This window comes from Lissotriton vulgaris, chromosome 8, assembly GCF_964263255.1.
Source record: "Lissotriton vulgaris chromosome 8, aLisVul1.2, whole genome shotgun sequence".
In the NCBI taxonomy this organism is placed as follows: Eukaryota; Metazoa; Chordata; class Amphibia; order Caudata; family Salamandridae; genus Lissotriton; species Lissotriton vulgaris.
The window spans coordinates 1516904019-1516926120 of NC_141696.1; the positions used below are offsets into that span (position 1 = coordinate 1516904019).

At 43.8% G+C, this 22102-nt stretch overlaps 1 protein-coding gene across 1 annotated transcript in view; it reads right to left on the bottom strand.

The window, feature by feature from the left end:
* Nucleotides 1-5201: 5201 nt before the first annotated feature.
* The window catches only part of CD58 (CD58 molecule), a 336400-nt gene continuing 319499 nt past the window's right edge, over nucleotides 5202-22102 (bottom strand). The window contains exon 10 of the mRNA XM_086935648.1: nucleotides 5202-11352. The gene's annotated coding sequence lies outside the window, so the exon portion shown is untranslated. The remainder of the gene's footprint in view (nucleotides 11353-22102) is intronic.

A 22102-nucleotide genomic window follows, 5' to 3' on the forward strand; every position in this document is an offset into this window, starting at 1 on the left:
TGGTGTCAGCCGCCTGAATTGGCTCCACTGGCGTCGGCACCGGCGGCGACCTCTATGCCAGTGGGGGCCATACGGGGTCCACCAGCAAGAACGGGGAGCCCCGATCAGAGCCATGGAGGCCTCTGGGCATCGATGACGTCGAGGCAGGAGTCGGCGGCGTCGAGGAACGCGGAACAGTGAGGCCCGCGTGGCCGAAGGCTATCCGACGGGGCCGCACGGGCCGATGATACGTGCCATTGCAGACACGAACTCTTGCAATTCGTCTGGAGTCGCCGATAGACCTGGGAAGGATGGGTAAGCCAACGGTAACTGCTCAGGCTCTGTCGGAGCCGCAGGGGCAGGGCCACCTGCCCCCTCAGACATGTCCCGTGGCGGTGAGGGGATGACAAAGAGCGACGTCGCTTCTTCAAATTTTCGTGCTTCGCCTTACCTGACTCCGAGTGCGAAGACTTTGAATGATGGTGCTTGCTCCGCGACCGGACCCTCAACCTCCCACGAGATTGGGACCTGGAACGTCGTGGGGCCGACTACCGGGCCTCTAGCCACTTTCGGGAACGCTCCCGTAAAGCTTTCGGGCCATGGTCACGCCCCAGGCAGAAGAGACACTCATGGTGTGTATCCGTCAGTGACATCGTGCTTGAAACCAGGCATCCTTATGCACCAGGAGTAAGATTTACTTACAATGTAATCAAACAAACACTTTAGTCAACAAGTTGACGGGGTATCGCTCTCTCCGGATCCGCGCTTGCTTGCCCGGATAAAGATAGAACTGACGTCAGCGCGCGTGCAAGTAGCTCCAGTGATGTAATCTCGGCGAATACGACGCCAACGACGCACGGGAAGCCGTACGACGACACCTATCGACTCGCAGGGGTACTGCTGATGAAAGCTTTCCGGATCCATTCTGACACCTGGGGGTATTCTAAGGTAAGGAATCTATCACTAACGTGTCTCTTTCAGATGTTCTAAACACCATATAGTACTCGGTCTGGGGCTTAAATATGCATGTACTCTCTAAAATGTGCACAGCATGAGGTAAGGTGCCTAGGCGTTTTATAGGCAGCACATTATGTATTCTGACGGGTCAGTGCGAGACTTCCACAGTTTAATTCTATGCTCACTTTGGACGGTAATTGCTGCTTTCACTTTGACCTTCCAGCCAGAGACCTCACATTGCCCATCCCCCAGGGGGAGGGAAAGTAAGTTGTGTCCTTCCTGCGCCGGACACCCCCCTCTGCACGACCCAATACTAATGTAGATCTGTACTGGTGGGGGTGGTCATTAGCGCCAGAGCCATGAGCCCGATTCTGTAAGACTATTGATCCTTTCTGCTTCGGAATTAGAAAGTATGATTAGAACACTGAAGTGTGTTTAAACAAAAAGGGAGAGGCTGATTGGAAGAAGTTTACACAAGCAGCGCTGCTGCTGTACGCTTCATGTTAGTACACGGACAGCACGAAAGACGTGCAACAAAAGTTCCGGCGCCAAGCAGCAGCAGCAGCTGCAAATGCACTATAAGCACTTCCTGCGGTAACGCCAAAGTTTCCATAATGAACCTAATAGTTTATTAAATAAAACACACAACCAGCGTGCTAGATAGGCATACTGGTGTTTTGGACAGAACGTGGGTGCGGAGCTGAAAGAAAGCACGGCACCCGGGTACATCAAAAGAATGTGCGTGGTTGCGAATGGCATAACTAGGTGAAGCCTGCCAGTTGAATAAAGAGTGAGAGACTGGTGGTGGGGGTGACAACACCGAGGAATAATAATTAAAGCGGTCATGCATATTAAATGTATGCGCATGTCGTCTGGTGAACAAGGCGCCATGGCAAAAAAACAACAAAGTAGTCCCTAAATTAAAAGATACAGCCCTGCAGCGTAACTTAACTATAGTTGGTCAGTTCCTCCAAAAATGGAAGTGACGTATCAGATCGCCAGCCAACAATAAGCGTGATACGAAGAGCTTTGCCAGAGTTAACCAATGGCAAGCGGCAGGAGGAATTACCCTCGATATTGTATTTACTATAGCGCTTGCGCTGTCTAGGCTCAACCTCAAAACTGGTGATGATGTTATGTTATGTTATCCGGATTTATAGGGCGCACAGATGCCCCAGCAAAGGGGCGTCCTGGCGCTGGTACAGAACAGAAAAGCCGGACAAGGGGGAGAGACACAACACAACAAAACTAAGGAGCAGGGGGGAAAAGAAAGGTTTTGACAGCCTTCCTGAAAACAAGGAGCCCATCGATGGCACGAATGTGGGCAGGCAGGGAGTTCCACAGTTTGGCGGCAAGAACTCGGAAGGAGCGTCCGCCTATCCTGGATCTCTTAAAGCGAGGGGAGAATGAGAGGCTCCAGAATCTGAGGAGATGAGAGTTTGAGAATTTTAAAAGTCAGAGTCAGAGATTTAAACATGATTCTCTGAGCCACCGGAAGCCAGTGGAGATTGTAGATGGTTTTCCTAGCTGAGCAGAATTTGGGTAAGCCAACCAGAGCCCTGGCGGCAGCGTTTTGAACGCGTTGGAGACGGGCTAGTTCAGCCTGATTGACTCCAAGAAAAAGAGAGCTAGCATAATCAAGTTTTGACAAGATCATGGCTTGCACAATGAGCTGTCGGGTGGGAGCGTCGAAGTATTTGAAGGTGGACCGAAGCTGACGCAGAATCCCAAAACAAGATGCAGCCATCTTTTTAGTATGGGTGGAAAAGCTCAGTTGGGAGTCAAACCAGACCCTAAGGTTTTTGACTTCAGTGACGGGGATAGGAGTCGGACCGAGCTCAGACGGCCACCAGTTATCGCCCCATAAATGAGTTTGTTTCCCCACAATGAGCACCTCGGTGTTCTTGGCGTTCAATTGTAGGAAATTGGGAATCATCAGGGGAGAGGGGCTGAGGAAGTTGAAATGTAAAAATCCATGTTTAAAACTGAAGAAATTATGCTTTAAAGGAATCAGACTAACTTAGTGTCTGTTGTCCATCTTTAATGTGATGTTGCACTACACCACGTGTTTAACTAGCTGTTTCATTATCTGATAGAATAAACCTTTATTAGGCTCCACAGAGCAACCCTAAGACTTTACTGAGCATTTTGAACAAATTGTAATTTCCCAAGGTTAACTTTAGCTGTCTCAGGCTGAATAACGTACTATGTAACCATTGTATCCCCACGTATTAGACAATGTGAACACAGAATCTCATGTAGTGCAATTGTAGAGAAATTCATTGAATGTATTCTGTTGCAAATGTTTCTTTTTGCTTAATTTCTATTCAGTAGACGGCACGAGAACCATGTATCAATTCTGTGAATGTATGGACCTTTAGTCTAAAATACAATAAAAGAAGGTGATCTGGGGGAAATGGAGGTCCTCTGCTCTTAGAGGGGAATCTCTGGGCCCGATTCACAGAAAGAACTTAAGACTCAATCCTAAACTTACTACTATTTTGGTATTCACAGAATGCACTTACTACTTTTGGCATTCACAGAATGAACTTACTACTTTTGGTATTCACAGAAGTTAGGATTTCGTCTTAAGTTTGTCTTAAGACAAACTTAAGACAGACTTAAGTTAGGATTTTGTCTTAAGTCTGTCTTGTCTGTCTTAAGTTTGTCTTAAGACAAACTTAAGACAAAATCCTAACTTCTGTGAATACCAAAAGTAGTAAGTTCATTCTGTGAATACTAAAATAGTAGTAAGTTTAGGATTGAGTCTTCAGTTCATTCTGTGAATCGGGCCCTCTGTCTTTTGTTCTGAACTATCCTGAGTTCAGGACTCTGTTTGTGGGCTTAGCCCTTTGACGTACCTTCTATGTGATCTTATGCAATTGTGCCTTGTACTTTGATTGATTCTGAAGTCCATATTTAAACTTGAGATCTTGATGTCTGTCCTTATTGTGAGCCCATTGCATTTGCATGGCAAAGCATTTCACATTATTCTCAAACTAGCGAGACAGATCCATTGTGAGCACCAAAGTCAATTTGCTTCCGGTCTGAGATAGCCAGCCTGCACTGGGGCAAGACAGGAAAAGAGTGGGTTTGCACGCTGACTCTTCTCTGCCTAGAACTGTTCAGTTGCAATGAGTTTATTATTTCTTCTCCCACGCAATGACCTTCTGCGGTCTCCAGTTTCAGGGAATATGTTTAGGAGAGCAGCAGAGTTCCAAAATATCTCTCAAATCGCGGTCTGCGGAAATCAGTAAAAGGCTATCTTCCGTAAACCTTAATGCATTTCTCCAGGCCTAGACATCAAGAAAGAGCTGGAGACCCAATTCGCTCCAATCTCCAGTAGAAGTCAAGACCTCTCTTCTCACGGTCACGTCACGTTCTTTTATAGTATTTTAGGCTAAGGTTTCATACATTCACAGAATTACTACATGGTGCTGTTTACCAGTCTGCTCTCTGTCTAAGAGAGGACATACAGGATTCCTTAAAAGGGTAAACCAGTCTATGATTGGCTAGAATGCCTCAGCAAATGCAACTAAAGTTCTCAAAGTTTGTCTCATTAATACTTCCAGCAGTATAGCTCTGTTGCTTTATTGTGAATGCTATCTCAGAGTGATTGCAGCAGAGAAAACCATGGTTAGGTGTCTGGGTCCCTTTGTCCCCTTCTCCTTCTCTGAAAATCCTCCCAACACAATCTCGGTGCACCCACCAAAACATTAAAGACTCTTCCTGCCTCACATACCGCATCTGCCTTCCCTTCCGACTATGAATTGGTGAAACTGTCTTGGGATAGACCTTCTACAGACGGAGACCAGAATTGTATCTTCATTTTACAATTGAGTTGTGACCTGGTTCTGGGTTCAAGCAAATTTCCTTTCCAACCAGCATCTTTTGTTTGAGTTGACCTTGAAATCAGGCAATTGGCTACTGTAAAACTCCAGGGGAGATAAGGTATAACATTGACTAATGAGGTGAGCTCTCAGGAGTTCCAGCCAGATAAATTTGCTAACACAATTGCTATGTTTGAGGCATACATGATGAGCAATACTACATAGACAAACAAGGTGCATACTTTTGACACACTTATGATGCAACATTGAAGTTTGTAGCATTTTCATCAATGTAGGTGTTTTTGACCATATCATCTTTTAAAATACAGGCCTTTGCAACATGTTGCAAAATATAAATTCTTAAGAACATAGAACATTTGGACACAAGTGTAGAATATATATTTTGTCCTGCATTCCATAATAATACAACCATTGTAAAATATATTAAAACGTTTTATTTATATATAGAACAACTTTTTACACTTCCACGAACATACCACCGCACAAGGTTGATATAAAAATACAGGTGTTGGTTCAGTTTCATACTCCCTTCATCACATGTCATACTTCCTACATAATTAAGAAAAGAAACAACATGGCAGCATTTATCTGCTCCTTTTTGTCCGATTGGACGGATTTACATATTGTTAGGCACGCTGGAAGATGGCAAGGCTGCTTATAGTTAAGAAGGTTGTATTTCCGAGCACTAACTCAAACATTTGGATCCTTTACTTTGTTCTCCTTTGTTGACTGTCAATACAGCCTACAGTTATACCTCACTATTAAGACGAAACATTTCTGGATTGTATACTGTTTTGTGGAAAGGGCTGACAAGGTGGCAATTTGAGCCAGACCACTCCATGGAGGACAGGGTTGGGCTGAAGGTCAAAGGTTGCCCCTCTCGAACAACTAAAACTTCAAAATGCTACCATAAGTTCTGCCACTGGGGAAAGTGTAAAAAAACAAGTCTCCACAAAGTTAAAACAAAATACTGCCTGTAAAATCATACGAACAGTGTTTTTTAGAAGTATAAACCTGTTGGGGAATTTTCTTGTTGTCAAAAGCTCCTGCAAAGACATTTTCAATGAAAGGAAATTCATGTGAAGTTCAAGGACATCCACAATTTCGAGGTAACCAAGTTTGTCAACTTTGAAAGCAGTGTTTATTTCACTTACCCATATCCTAGCAATTTAGCAGTGTTATTCAAGCATTTACCCCCATTTTTAGGTCCAAGTTGCACTATGATTCAAGCATTTACCCCTAGGCTATCTGACTGGAAAAGACCTATTGTCACCTTAGCAGATCTTACAGTGAGCTTAAAGTCAATTATTTTCATATCGCTGGTTATTATAACTGTAAGTCTTATTTGCTTGTTTTTTATTCGAAAGCGTGGTTTATCCACCTTGTGTCTATTCCTTCTCTGGAGCTTAACCACTAAAAAAGATGCATGTGTTTTCCAACTGTCTCCCTCATATGCACTCCCCCACGCGTTGCTCTCTCTCCTCCGTGTGCTTTTTAGCTACCCGTGCTGCTCTGTTCCGTTTGTTTGAGTAGGCACTCCAGAAGCGCATGCGGTTTTAACCGGTCTCATTTTATTTGCTTATCTTCTCCTCCCATGTTGTTCTCCTCTGCGCGTGCTTCTCTCCCACCCCCGCTCTAGCCTGTGTTTGTTTCTCCCCCACATCCTGCAGTCTGTGTTGCTCAGTCTCTCACCCCTGGTGGGTTCTCCCAGTTGTGTTTCCCTCTCACTATTTGTGTGCTGCTTTTCCCCTTTCTCACCCCACCTGCTCCTGTTACCCACCACACCTGCCCCTCACACTAACCAAAAGAGGTGGAAAGGATGGGACTCGATTCTTACAAAAAAAGCTTAGTTATGTGTTTTCGTTGTATTATGTTGTCCTGTAAAAAAGTCCTACACAGTCTACATTTAGGAGAACAGTTTAATTCCAGGTACCAGACCAGAAAAGGGCTAACTGCGATGGGCAAACTTTGGGCACAATGCTTACCATCAAAGTTGGAAGGCTTGGCTTACAAGATGCAGACTAGCAGGCAGAACCGTGACAGAGTATATTCTGAAGGTATCTGCAAGTCGGTGTAGTGAGATTTGTCGCATGGCATGATCCGAAGGTCAGCGAAAACACACAGTTGCACAATAAATCTGTAAAAAGAGTCTTTGATACACTTTCATGAGAGGACTTTTCAGGGTAAGGGGCAGTATGCTGCTGAAAGGGCTTTGCAGTGGGTGCAGCTAGGGCCCTCTGTACACTTTTTTGAGACTTGGTTTCATCCACTTAGAACACCCCAAGAGTATTTTACCAGATATTGGAATATATTTTGCTGTCTTTCCAACAAGACTGGCTGCAGATTGTAAAGTTTACTGACCGTGACTTTGCTTAGATTTTGACAATTAACAGAATAGTGAACTTCACAGGCACAGTACCTATATTGCTTTAACTCTAATCATGTCAGGACAAAGGAGTCCATTTTACTTTCTTCATGTCATGTACACCTGGATAAGCATCCTTGCTTCCATACACGTGCAACCTTGGTGCTGGGCTGTTGAGTAAAGACGGCTGAAGTTTATAGTTATTTTTTGCTTTTCCTCTTATCAACTGATTATATTTTATTGCTATTACAAATAAAGAATATGGCTACTACTTGTTATTGCTGTAGGCAAAGGGGCAGTCTAGAGGCGTACAGTTTCGCCTATCTGAATAACATTAAATGACATACTTTAACACTTGGCAGAAGTTTGTCTAAGCAGAAACAAAGCCACCAAAAACTGTCTAGTTACAGTAACCTGATTTAGCAACAGGCTAAGATGTCCGAAAGAGCACTCAATTATTTTCCTTAAATCTGTCTTGCAAGCGGTTCACAAAGCACATATCACTATATTCAAGTCAGCAATAAAATGAAACTCACAATGAAGCAGCTTTTTGTTTCGACTTGAGATGTGGTCACGTGACCATATTATCCAATGGTCATTTGTGACACGCTCATCCAATCAGAAACAACTATGGCTTCCACTGTACTATCTGGTTCCCTTCGCTAAAAGCACCGGCAAAAATCTCAACACAAAATGGAGTCTGTTCCATCTTTACTCTTGGGTGTCGGCTCCTCTCAGCCAGAAGATGGAAAATGAACTCTTCGTCAAGAACGATTCTCCTGAACAAAAATAAATATGCCGGCTACGTAGGTCCTCCAATATGGTGGCGCCCAGTACCTTAGCGGTGATAACGTTCCTGAATAGAGGAGTGTAGTGAAACATATGCAAGGCTTTGAGCAAAGTCCTTCACAAGCACATAGCGTAACTCCAAAGCAGCGTCTCTGAACTTAACAATATCACTTTCAGACACCGCAGCATCGGCTTCATGACATACAGGTGGACATTATATTCATGCAAGAGCTCTCGAAGTTCTTGCCACATGGCGTCAGCAATAATGCATGGTGGAGCTGTCACCTGCTAGATGGGGAAGCGTGAACATAAGACACTGAGAACCCAACTGCAAGTGCTTGGCATTGACGTAGGAGCCCTTGTAAGCCACATTCCTTTACCGTAAACATATTAACAATGGGAGTGAACCTGGCAGGGATAGGCGTATCAAGCTGTCGCAGCAATAGCTTTCTTTAAATGATAATGTACATGTACAGAAAACATAATTTAATGTGCCCATATTTACTAAAACAGCAGTAAGGACTTTCCTGTGTATTTCATCTCTTCGTTAAAAATTGCTAGCGCTGCTCTTGATTTATGTATGGTACAAAAATATGCACAAAAAAAACAGTAAATACCGGACTGCAACTACAATCAGTTTGTAAGCACACTCAGTATGCCCTATACAAAACTCATGTGTTACTTGAATAAAAACCTACAAAGAGATAACATCTGGAAAAACATTAAAAAATACAAGATGAAGTAAAACGTGAAAAGTAAACAGGGACTGCATTACTGACTTGCATTACTTTAGGGTTTTCACAGTCCTAATTAAGAAATCCATCAGTGTGTTTCCTTGTAGGGCCCGGTAGGTACCAGTTTCAAACTCAATTTTAAGTTACTGCTAGGTCTGAGACCTGGCAGAACCCGCCCCACTTAAACGCTGGTGATCCCATTATATTTGAGGAACTTGGTCTGCACATGCTCCCAAGGCAAGAAAAGCACCTGTATGCGATCCACGACATATCTTAAGATGGTGATGTGGAGCACCAGAGTGGAAGAATACAGAGATGCTCTAACGGCCAGTTTCCTCTGGATACCGGTGAAATAGACCCCTAGAGCTATCACCAGACACCTGCGATAGAGTCATCATCGACATTTAAGGTGCATCGAAGAACATAGGGACTGATAATGATTTTTCTCTGGTCACCATGTCCTAGACCGGGGTGACTTTATTTGGTAGGAGCAGCTAGTCATGGAACTAAGTAATATTTGAGGAAAAGATCATTCCAAATCTCATTCTAGTTCTATGATCCTCAAAATACCCCTTTCTAGTCTCTTCCCGCCTCTACTCCTCCTTGGATCACCCCAAGCCTCATTTTAATACTATGATCTCCCAAACAACCCTTTCTAAATTCTTCCCTCATCTATCCCTTCTTTGACTCATCCCAAGCCTCATTTTACTACTATGATCTACCCAATTCCTTTCTAGAGATTTGTCCCTGATCCACCTCTACTTTTAACTTTCCCCAAATCTCCTCTTACTACTATGGTCTCCTAAATAACACTCTAGACTCTTCCCTTTTCTATCCCTCATTAAGCCTAATAAATTCAAATAACAGACTCACATGTCCACCGTTCAAATGAACTCTTAGGGCCAGATGTAGGTAAAGTACATTTACCGATTCTAAAATACCGAATTTTACCGATTTGGTATTTTAGAATTGGTAAATGCTATGTAGCAAAAAAAATCGGTAAACATTACCTATGTAATGGAGGCCCATAGGAATGAATGGCAATTACGGAATCCGTAAATACCGATTCAGTAAAATGGGGGACACATTCAAGGATGTCAGGGTGTCACTTTGACACCCTGTTGCACCCCTGAATCGTGTTTGTGTGCAGATGTGGCACACATACATGCCCTATGGGCATGTATGTCTGCCACATGGCACAGTTGAAAATGCACATATTTGCATTTTCAAAGGTATTCGTTATTTACAACAAACATATAGTTGGTGGTAAATAACGAATCCTAAAATGGGAAAAGCTCTCATTTGAGTGCTCCCTACATAGCAAATTCGGTAATTTACAGATTCCTTAAAATACTGAATCAGTAAATTACCGAATTAGCAATTTAGGCCACCTACTTCTCAGTAGCCTAATACCGGTCAGTAACGGCCGACATTCGGTAATTTCGGCCGTTACCAACCGGTATTGGGCCACCTACATCTGGCCCTTAGTTACCTATACTAAGCCACCACTAATCCTTTTCAGTTCCAGAGTAGCGTGCTGCTCACCAAAAAGCGATTAAGCCTTGTCAGGGGTAGTAAGCGCTAAATAAATACAATTAAAGTTGGGCTTGTGTCTAATCAATACAATAATGAAATACGTGCTTTGTGGAATGGGGGAAAAAAGAATGCCTATGCACAGGGAGGCTGATGGGTAGTTTTAGAAGAAGAGGCCGAATAAAGCCTTCAGTTAAACTTGTGTTGTCTTCTTTAGAAAGCCCCTTCTTTGCCACCAGATCAGAGTTTCCGGACAAATCTTGTGTGGTACCCATTTGGACTCTACCGAATCTGGATAAAGGGCAAATCCTGTAGGCCTACTTGTCAGGGTGGCAATGGAATCAAAGACGTTTGTCACAGCCAAGACTCTCGAGGCTGTAAAATTCAAGAAGCCATCAAGTGCAGTTAAATAAAATGTTCTCTTTACTCAGTCTTGCAGCTATAACAGATCAGAAACAACAGGCACATGTTTCTTTGATGATTTCTGCTTTGATTTTGACACCTATTGTGACATATTTCTCTGTGGAAACGCAATTGTTACATTCCCCCTTATGTCACAGAGAAGGTAAGTGCTCAGCAAACAAACTGCCATTTTGCTTCACTTGAGTGCACAAGTATAATGACTGCATTTGTTTGCAATAAATGGCCAGAGTTGGTAGTAACTGGCTGGGACTGACAGCACCGCACCCACCATGAGTGACACAACCACTGAGTTTACTGAAAAACAATTTCTTGTCACCCCTTCATATGCCTCTCACCAGTACAAAAATCATTTCAGTCCTGGCTGTGGTTGCAGGCTTACAAAAAAGGAATGCTATATAAAAAGATAAAAAACTAGCATCTGCTTAAATGTTCCTGGGTGTTCTTGCAGTCAGCCTTCCTCTTGTCCTTGATCATTGTGCTATGTTGTTTCCTTATTACGTTAAAAACAGGTTCCACAAAATCCTTCAATATCAATCTTCAACTCATTCAGTTACATAGGTTCCACAACATCCTTCAATATCGACCATATTTGATCAATGACAACAATCCAGGAGGACGTAACCCGCGATGACGTAGAAACTGAAGACCGCGCAGCATCGGATACTGCCTTCTGCGGTAACCTTCCTGGGTTTGAAGATGCCATCAGTTATCCATCTTCATTCTGTAAGGCACAAAAGACACAGGTAAGTCAGGAAGTATCCCTTCAGCGATGCCATGAGAGCCTTATACACAATATCTGGGGCATATCCAAGGAGCATATCCCTCTGGTCATTTCTTTATCCAGCACTATTACACCTTAAGGGGTGAACAGCCACAGAGGTCTTCTTCATTGCTTCTGATGTCAGGGTGGAAGGAAGGGGGTTATATGGGGTCAGTGGTGTCAAAACGCTTCAGGGATTTTTTTTCTCCAAAGGATTAATTCCATAAACATTTGGTACTCTAGCCACAACACCAGGGACCATATCATGATTCCAGTGCACAGCTCAGAAAGTAGCCATGCGCCAGTAACTCTTAACCTCTTTGCCGCGGGGCTAATTCCCCCACGGTGCAGGGGGGAGTGGGGCTGCGTGCGGCGCCGCAGTGCTTGTGGCGAGCTCGGCTCGTCATGCTGCACGGTGGGGCTGTGCTCATGACCAGCTGAGCTCGTCATGACCACGTCCGTTTCTATAGAACGCTCAGCACAGCAGGGCAATTATGCCCGCGTGGGAGCGCCGCAGCGGTCATGACGAGCTCAGTTCGGCATGAGCACAGCGCAACTGTGCCTCATGACGAGCTGAGCTCGTCATGAGCACTGAAGGTGTTAAGTTAATCCATGTGTTTCAAACATTTCAGCCCAGTAACACGAAGCATCAACCACCTCTCCATGGGACATAACACGGTGATATGCAGAGCTCCACAACCATTTTTACAAGGTATTGCTATGTATGCAGTGCGCGTGCTGCTACAAAGCACATCTCAAAAACATAACTAGAACTGACATGTGAGACCTGTATGTATCAAGAAATGCCTCTTACATCAGTGCAGAGATATTTCTGGAAAGAGACAGTCCTACATCATCACTCTGTTTCTAAACTACACTGAAGTCCAATATTGACTGGAACCTAAGGACCCTTATCGAATCGCCAGATCTCCAGGAGATTAAATGAGGATGGTGGACACACTGTTGTTCTAATGTTTTGGCTGGTATTTTCCCATCATCCTTTTTAAGTTGAACCTCAACAGCTCTTTAGTTGTCTGCAAGACCTGATGTAAGCTCTTCTATGGGCTCTGGCACACCCACTGATTGCCATTGGTTGTTATCTATGGCATTCAGAAATGCTGGCTTGTTATTGGTACATTTCTGTAAATGTCCCTCCTTTGTGTGCTTAGCTCTCTTTCCAGTGATTTCACTCACAGAACATTTTGGTTGGTCATCACAATGTACAGCGTGTGAAAATATGGCAGACACTTTCGATCATTATAACTGCTGTAAGTATAACACTTAACAATTATTTGTCAAGAAGTCCTGCAACGTTGCTGTCAGTTAAACTTTCCACCAATCTGCTTGCACTTACTTTACTAAAAGCCTTTGCATCTGCACCACGGTCTGCCCGATGGTGTAGTCATCTGCCATGTTTGTAATCATGCTATGTTATATTTTTCATACGAACTAGGGGTTAATCGATTGAGATTGCTGATAAAACCATCAATCAGAAAAAAAGAAACATTTTCAAGAAGCTGATTTTCGGGATGCATGTATTATGAAACAGATTTGCATGAATGCCTTTCTGCTCGTTATGTAGGAGATGGCGGTGTTCTTTCACTACTTTCGGTGAGTGCATTTGTTGCTGCGCCTTGTTATAGGAGATATGTAGCCATCTACTTGCGTGCAAGGGAACTTTCATTTCCACAGAAGTAAGCTTTTCAATTTTGGGGCGGTAATATTAAATGGTTGACAGTCGTCATTAATGTACAGTGGGAAAGATGGATGCTGTCTATATCCACCCACCCCAGTCCCTACTGTCACTTTGTCCCGCCAAAATCAAAGTATTCATGTATGTTGCGCGGTCTCAATATTGTATAATCGGAATAAGAGCCAACAATGTGCAACAAGCATCTGCAATTCAATAGATCTCGAATTTGCGAGTGCTTGAGCTACTGGCATTGTAAATGATAATGTCTTTTATTTATGTGCTTTGAAAACCTGCAAGCGGTGCGTAGACATGCACTTTGTACTTCTAGTTGTTGCTTACGAGAAGCAAGACTGGCAGTAACTGCATCTCTTACTTCCAGCCTTGCTTCGCGTAAGCATGAACCCCCCATTAAGTGGAAAGAGACTCCATTAACTGTATGTCAATTGTCAATGAGCTTTCTTTCACACCCAAAACAAATGTATCTTTCAACAGGGTTTCTTGCACACTCCAAATAAATGCGATCTCAACATTTTCCTTCAACAACTTAGTTCCACATGCATCATCCCGGGATTTTGCGAGTTCTAAAGTGCGAAAAATAGCGATTCGCATTTTAGAATTCGCAAAACGGGATGCATGATTATTTTCGGTAAATTTATGCGATTTGGTAAAAATCGCAATTTTTACCGAATCGCATAAATTATCGAAATACAATTTGCGAATTCGCTATTCCCATTGGTTCCTATGGCCCAAAAGGCCCATAGGAAGCAATGGGAAGGCATCAGCAAATAGCGATTTTCACTTTGAAAATCGCAATTTGTTAATGCATTTCATAGGTGCAGGGGGGGGGGGTCCAAAGGACCCCCCCATGCACCCCTGAAATGTATTTTCCACATCATGTTTCACACACACATGTCCTAAGGACATGTGTGTCCGTAACATGAATGTTGAAAAAAATGCATTTCAGCGTTTTAAACAGTTTTTGCAAATTTACCGAGTGATTCAACCACTCGGTAAATTTGACCCCCTAATTGCGATTTCGCAATTTTAAAAGTAATCCTGCATTGCTTTTAAGAAATCGCAAATTTGCGATTTCTTAAAATCAATCGCAATTTTAGAAATCGCAAAAATGTTGCGATTTCTAAAATTGCTTGATGCATCCAAAAAAGCATTTTTTGAATCACAAACGGCCGATTTTAAGGAATCGCACCGTTTGCGACTCCAAAAATGCTTGATGCATGTGGGCCTTAGATCTCAGAGGAATTCTTCCTCTCCTTCGCCTCGCTCAGAAATTCAACTGTGAAAGTCTGCTGCTTTGACTATAGAATACACTTTACACTGTCCCACTCCCCCACCCCCCCAAAAAAATCAATATCCAAGCTGTAAAGCTTCCATAATCATGCTGCTAGTCTCCCGTATGGCCTAAAATGACATGACCACATCACACCAGCTGTAAAGGCCCTACTGACTACCAGCAGAGGGGTGAAACAAGTTTAAATCCATTTGCATCATTCTTAAAGCCTTACATGGGCAAGCTTCAAATTATCTGTTGAAGTGATTGGCCCCTTATCTTAGAAATAGATGCAGAAGGTCCACCAATCATAACCTGCTATCCATCAGGCCGACCTCTTAGAAGTAATTTGGAGGAAGGACCTTCAATGTTCAAAGATAATCCCTATGTATCAGCATACATGGTTGAAGAATTCCTCTGTGGATGATGCTATTCAATAAAGGTCTACTACTATCCAGAACATCATGTCCTGCCTCGCTTCTATGAGTCTGATCTAACATGCTCTGAGAGTACTGCAAGTTAGTTTGCACTGTTTTAGAAAATCCAAATAAATAAGTTCGCTCTGTGGAGGTTTTTATTATCACCACTGTAAGTATCTCCTGAGTGTTTGTTGCAGCCTGGTAAATGGGCTCTGGAAGAGGTCTTGGCTTATGTCAGAGTCCATGTCCAAAGACACAGGAAAAGCTTGAACTTTTGAACAGCTCGTAGAGGGATGAGTTCTTGTCGTAGCCCAAGGATTGTGGGGAGACTGTATAGGTACTCTAAATTAAGGTACACTGATCGGACGTGTGGACTCTGAAAGGAATCAAATACCCTCTCTGGTTCTCAACAGAGCACCACAAATCTTAAGAGAGGCACAGGTTTTAGCAATTTCCTTCAAGGATAGCACTTCAAACAATGTCAATTTTACTGGGCTTCTCCAGTTCAAGTACTAGAACAGGGGTGCAGTCTTCTGTTTGGACATCCTTTAGAGGCCGGTTTGAATTTATGTATTTTTCACACTTTTGCACACCGAGACGTCCATCCACTGGAAATATGAGGATGCAGGGCGCCACTCTCCTGGCTCGAACCCTGAATTTTCTTGTGAAATATATTGTGAAAAGGAGCCCAACACTTGCTTGGATTTGGTACACCTTTTTCCGCAGTCCTGTATTTCAATGCCCACGCCTGGAGCACGCAAATGCACCATCATTATGAAGCTTGACCCAGTGGCGTTGGAGAAAAGTCTTTGAGAATCAAGGCAATGAACTTTACTTAGAACTAAAGTGTGAGCTGCTTGTGAGGGGACATGTCCTGTTATGGGGGCTCAACCTTTGGGTGTGCTTGTGGCATTCAAGTTGAACTGGAGTAGAAGCAGGTGAAGTAATTGACTGAAAAATCTGTTGTATATTTGTGCTTCCTTCATTATGGCTACTTGCTGTCAGAAGTCCCTCCTTTGTGTTTCCACCTTCCCAACCTCCCATAGTACCTATGAGTGTTCTAACTTGTATGTGAAAGTTCCAGGCTTGGCAGTTGATGGTCTGGTCAGCTGGCGAGGTGTACTGCTCTGCTGTGCTATCTAAATAAATCTATCTTGTAACCTGAAGACGTATCCTGCTGCCTACCTAACCTACTTACAACAAAATCCTTATAGTTAAGTTACATGTTATTGGCAGGCTGACTCAAATGCATTTCTTAGCTGCAGAGAGGGACTCTAGTGTCCCATAAAGGCAATGAAGATGATGGGGAAGAGGTTGAGGAACTTCACAGGTTATGAGGGGCCAATTTGAGCTCACTGCTGTTCCTTCTTTAGGAAAGATGTGAGCCACGTTAGGACGTTGTGGTCTGTCTATGTGCATGTAGTGAGCATTGGGGCCTCAATCAATGTGTACCTTCCCACTTACACAGAGGTGTGCTACGTGGATGTGCATGCTGAGCACTCTTTGGGATACTTTATTTCATATCCATGCTGAGCCAGTTGGTTCTACTGGTAGCATGCAAGTTGGTGGTTCATCGCATCCTAATGCAGCATTGAATTTTTTGTTGTTAGACGTGTACATTCTAGTGAAGGGCTATCAATCATCATATTTTTTTCCAGCAGGAGCTGCAGGTGGGCTTGGGTGATCCTATTACCTCATTTTGGGCAGCTAGTTGAGGCATGCTCCCCTCTGATGAGTCTACTCTGAAACCACCTTTAAAATGTTCACTCCTGTGCCGATGCCGCACAGGGTTACCTGCATGCCTAGGGCAGCTAGGGCCAGTTTTCCTCTGTATCAAAGGGCCTAGATGTGGTGGAGAATAACAAAAATCAGGTTTGATGGACAGATGTCTGCCACAACAACAGAGTTGAAGCGTTGTACTATGCTGCTGTCTAATTTTGAGAGAATCCGCTCATTACCAAATAAGCAAAACATCTTTATGTTTTCAATCTTTTGTAAGATTTTCTTTATGGGTTCCGGTGACGCTAGTGGCAGCAGTGAGAGCAGCAGTGAAGAGTCAAGAGGCAAGAGGCAAGCTGAGGAGCCCGAGCACGCAGCCCCAACTCGCTAGTGCTTGTCAGTGTGGCGGCATTCAGCGGCACCCGGCCGGTAGTATTTAATCCGGTTTTCGTTCTTCATTCTTCGTCTACCAGCCCGACCGCCGCACCAAGAACAAAGGAGGGCAGTGCTATTAGTCCAGCAAGCGCGGCTGCCATGTAGCCGGCGGCTGCAGCGAGTGACAGTCTGGCGATATCGTGGAGGCGGCCTTGTTAGACCACGTTTCCTTTTGGTTTTGAAGTTGGGCTGTCGGCGGGTTGAGAGACTCGGCGTCTGACGGGGGCCGTTTGAGGAGTAATTACTTGCAATAGGTGCCGCCTAACACAGCGTACACTGTCTGCCTGAAGAACCTCGTAGCTCATGGAGCTTTTTAAGCAATTGGGAATCGTTCTATGCAAAGCGTGTAACTTTCAATTGAATATCGTCCGTGAAAATACTTTTCTCTGACGGATGGGTTACCTTTATGAGAAGCTTATATCATATTGACCTGATACAATAGAGATCACCACTACACTGGTGGACTCAGCTATATGCCCTGAGGAAGCCCTATTTGGGCGAAACACGTTGGCTGTTGAGTTTGATCATCTTCCATCAAGAACATCTCAAGGATGTATTTAAGAGATTGTTTTCTTGGCATCAATGAAGGACACTCATTTCTTTAGTGTGTTGAAGCATTTTAAAAAATATTTTCTCTGTTGCCTCTCTATGTGCTTGTTTTTTGATTCAATGTTTATGGTCTTGTGGTAGTGGACCAAAAAGGTGGGCAACTGCATTTGAGTGATTTATTAGGACCTTTGTGTATAGTAATATGGTGCAACTTTCGATTTCCCTTCTGCCAATCTGTCTATTTTTTTTTTTACCAGGTGCAGCCTGCGACCCAGCCGTGTGTGCCCTGCATGCCCCTTCTTCACCCTGGCCCTTTGCCTGTATCTGGAAAGCAGTATCTGGAAAATAAGTGAGGTATTAACTGTGGGTTACAGATTTTATGTGTTTCTCCTCAATCTTGTTGACGTGCATTTTTGGCTCACATTCTGCAGGCCCAGGAGTGAAGAGGAGGTCCAAGTGCTCGGTGGCTACAAACTTGGGGCCTTGTATGTCATTTATCTGCTCTAAGGGTGTCGTGCAAAGCCTGATATCTATATATATTTGTTGTGTGTAGTCTCTTCTCATCCAACAGTGTCCAGAACTTTATATCTGCACAGGAAAGTGCTGGGCTGATGACTGTGGAATAACATTGCCTTGCAGTATTGTGGATTTAAACCTATCGCCACAGGTCATGAGGATTAGTGTCAATATGGAAATACCTACTGACCATCAGTCGTGGACTGAAACCAACCTGTTTAATCAAGAAATGTATTCCTGTGCCTCTTATTTGCAGCAATTGACATAAGCAGAAAGTCCTTGTAGAGCTCATCTTTTGCCCCTTCCTCACATTGGCCCTTCGCCACTAACCGGAGCACCAGCACCACAATTGCAGGAGCCGGTACAGGAGCTTAGCATTCTACACACCGGCTGCTGCTCAGAAGGGTCTGGCTGGGGTTCAGGAGCCCGGCCAGGAGCGTGGATGTAATCGATCAGTCACACTGGTCAGTCCCAGGGCGCTTGACAGCTCAGCGCTCGGCTGTCACCGGATTTCCAAGGACACTCAAGGGAAAGCAGCAAGCAGCAGCAATTAACAACCGGTAGGAGCAAGCAGGAGAGCAAGAGAACGTGGCCACCATTAGCGGCGGCTGCGGGGTGTGAGCCCAGTGAGTCTGCGGAAGCGGCCCAACTAGGCTGGGTGTGGCTTGCGGCTCACCAGTGTGCTCTGCTCTCTGCGTCCTGTTCTCTTGCACCCTTTGTTCGTTCCTTCTTTCTCCTCATCGCCCTCATTAGCCCTCACGAGCCTTTTCCCTCAAGCTTGATAAACAAATCGGCCTTGCAGATCCCACAGCTCTCTGGGTCCACAAAGGCACAAGTTATAGGAAGCTACTGCACGAATGTCACACCTGGGTGGACATCTTATAAGGAAAGAGCTCTTGGGAAGGCACTGAAGGGAGCGGGGTCACAGCTAGCTCTAAAGACTCATCTAACTTAGGACTCCACGAACGGGACCGCCGGTAAAATCTATAACAAGCCGTAGCAATTCATCCGAGCTAAATCACAGCATGGGGGGGAAGCAGAGGGGCTTGGCAGCTCACCCAAGAAAAGGAAGCAGAAGGCGGGCCATGGGAGAGTCATAGAGGCTCCTGATCAGATACTTGATCTGACATCAAATTCACATACAAGCAACACAGCAAATATCCCCCACCCTCAAGCCTCGGAAGCCAGACCTGAAGGCCCGAAGCCGATCTATCTAAAACCCAAAATTATGCCCAAATTCGCCTTCCTGAAAGACGGGGGTTCTGCTGTTTTCTCCAGCAACATGAGCATCAAAGGTTTACCAATTCCCCTGAGTCCAACTGTGATTGTCAGTAAGGGGAGCATTGATGTGCACCTTCAACTTTGTAATTTGGTAAATCATCTAGTTATAAGCAACCTTGTTGAGCCTGCTGCGCATCACAGGGGCCTGCCTCATACTCGGTTGGGTAGTTTTGGGGCTCCACAATGAAAAGAGTATCTCATAATTGAGAACACTGCAGGCTTATATCAAAATACAATGGGATCGTGCACTGCGTAAGTTGTAATAGCTTTTTGCTGGTGTGCCGTGCTCGAGAAAATCGTTCCCCGCTCAGGAGCGTAATGTATCAAATCCAAGTAGCACTTCCACCTCTGTGGAAGTGTCTCTCTGGGCACTGGTGCTTAAATGCTGTCGAAAAACAGCCAAGATAAAGTTCTTAAACACAAACAAGTTTGTTATCACCACGTCGCTATATGTTCCTTAGCACTAACACCACAACAAGAACCCCAAGGATCATTTACTTCACAGACAACACCCAGTGGTGATGGTGATTTTTCGAGTGGTTATTCCTTATTAGTTACCAGGGTTGTTTACATTTATCTTAGATAATGCCCTGACGAAGGCCACAGTGCCGAAATGCATAGGGATGGAATCCATGTGGATTAATGGATGATGTATGATGGAATACTACAATGTGTTCATTCGATATGAATATAGAAGATAAGATCTTCACGGATTTATGTTTTGAAAAATAAAAATACACCAATCAACGTTTGTGTTTAAGAACTTTATCTTGGCTGTTTTTCGACAGCATTTAAGCACCAGTGCCCAGAGAGACACTTCCACAGAGGTGGAAACACTGCAGGCTTATCGCAGGAAGTGAATACACTCTTAGCCATACCTCAAGCCAGTCTAGACAGCAAGTCTATTTCCACTGTCTCACCCACAAGGAATGTTATTCAGCCCTTACTCAATTCAACGCAGGAATGAGGCGAAATTTACCTCAGCTCCCTCAGCTTGGACAAAGAGGAAGAGGCGGCGACCGTGGTAGTGAAGTATCCTACGCTTTGCACTAAGGAAAGCTTGGCAAGCTTGGAAACACCATTTAATCCGTCCCATGAATGATCAGTGAATCCACCACGACTCAGCGATGGCGCGAAGGAGCCGGACCTAAAAGCTCCCCAAGAGCAGGGACTGGGATGGATTTTGCGATCTCCCTATGATGAGGACACTCTTCCGAATGGTCCAAGATTAACAAGAGCTGACGGGTAAAAGAAAGACTATTTCGAGCAGTGATGTTTTCTCGACTAAATGTATTATTTAACACGTTTATTCACACTGGAATCACAATCAAAATGTTAATTGGTGAACGAACAGGGTAAGCACTGTTCTGTAACCGCATCATTGCACCACGAGTAAACATACCTCTACTAACACACACGTATTTAGGGTTTGACCCAAATTTTGAATCTCTTAAGTATTTTATAGATGTGATCCAAAATGATCTCAATGAAATAGGGACAGCTGTGAAATATACATTCAAATAAGAAAACATTCCAACAACTTTGTCAGTTGCAATCTTGTTAAAAGTCTTTCTACCAAGAAAATATCTTTAGTGGCAGAGGAACTATGAAAATATATAAAACCATATCAATGATTTAAATTCTGAAGAAATAATTGAATCCGTGACCCATGGGATATCCAGCGCACTGCATCTTTTGAGTGCTGGGAAGGTCTCATGGCTCAACCTCTCACGAAGCATGGCTAACTTGACTCCCTAAACAATAAAAAAGCCTGTTTGCTAAGGCATATGATAGTGAGTAACCGGAATTACATTGCTGCAAAGGGAGCTAGAGTAAATAAATAAACCAATCCCACAATATATTTATTATTAAGCTTGTCGTAACTGGATATTTTATTTGGTGTTGGATGAGCCCAACTGGGTACACTGCGCACTCCTATCCAACAAGACAGTGAAGACATGTCATCCCTCCCCATCTGCACCAAATTTGAGGTTTTGATTTTTTAGGTCGAAGTCTACCAGCCAGCATAGCTGTCTAGTTTGCTAAAGACATCTTGGGGACATTCGGAAAGCTTCCCTAGAAATACATTTCACCCGTTGCTTACCATTAGCTTTGCGGTTTGAAACTCACATTTTCTGCCTCTCTATGTGCTGGCTTTCTTTGTTTCGGGCTGTCCAGGGTGGGTTTGACCCTTTCAAGGTGCAAAGCCTTTTCACACCAACTCCCCTTGTATTCTTCCACCAGTGCCCCCTTCTGTAAACAGGCCGGTACATCTTGTTCTTATCTTGTCACATTTGCTGTGCATTCAAAGACCGAGGTCAAATGTCAGGCCCTGTCTTCCAAGGGAGCTTCGTATTTACATTTATTTCTCTATCTTTAAAGTGGGAGGATTTATGTGACAATCTTGCTGGATACTGAAGTCAGGAAAGGTTTTTTTCTAGCATGGAACAACATTTAAAAGAACTGTGCAAGTGTTGCGAAAAGATCAAAATTAGGAACACACAAATGAAGCACAATTTTTGTTCATTCTGAAATGTGTTGGAAACAAATACTATAATATGATCAAAACAAATCAGTACACTAGGTGAGGCCTTTTCTACACATTATCCTTTGTGTACTGAATAGTTTTATTAGTAAAACTGTATGTCTGTGCAAATGTACTGGTTATTTCAATTGAAAATGTGCTGCCTGTGATGGCAGTGTGCTACTACACCATGATTACCTCACTCAACTCTGCACACCTCCATGCCACTGCACTCTACTCTGCACCACTACACTTTACACCACTCAATGCCACTTCACTGTGTCTCT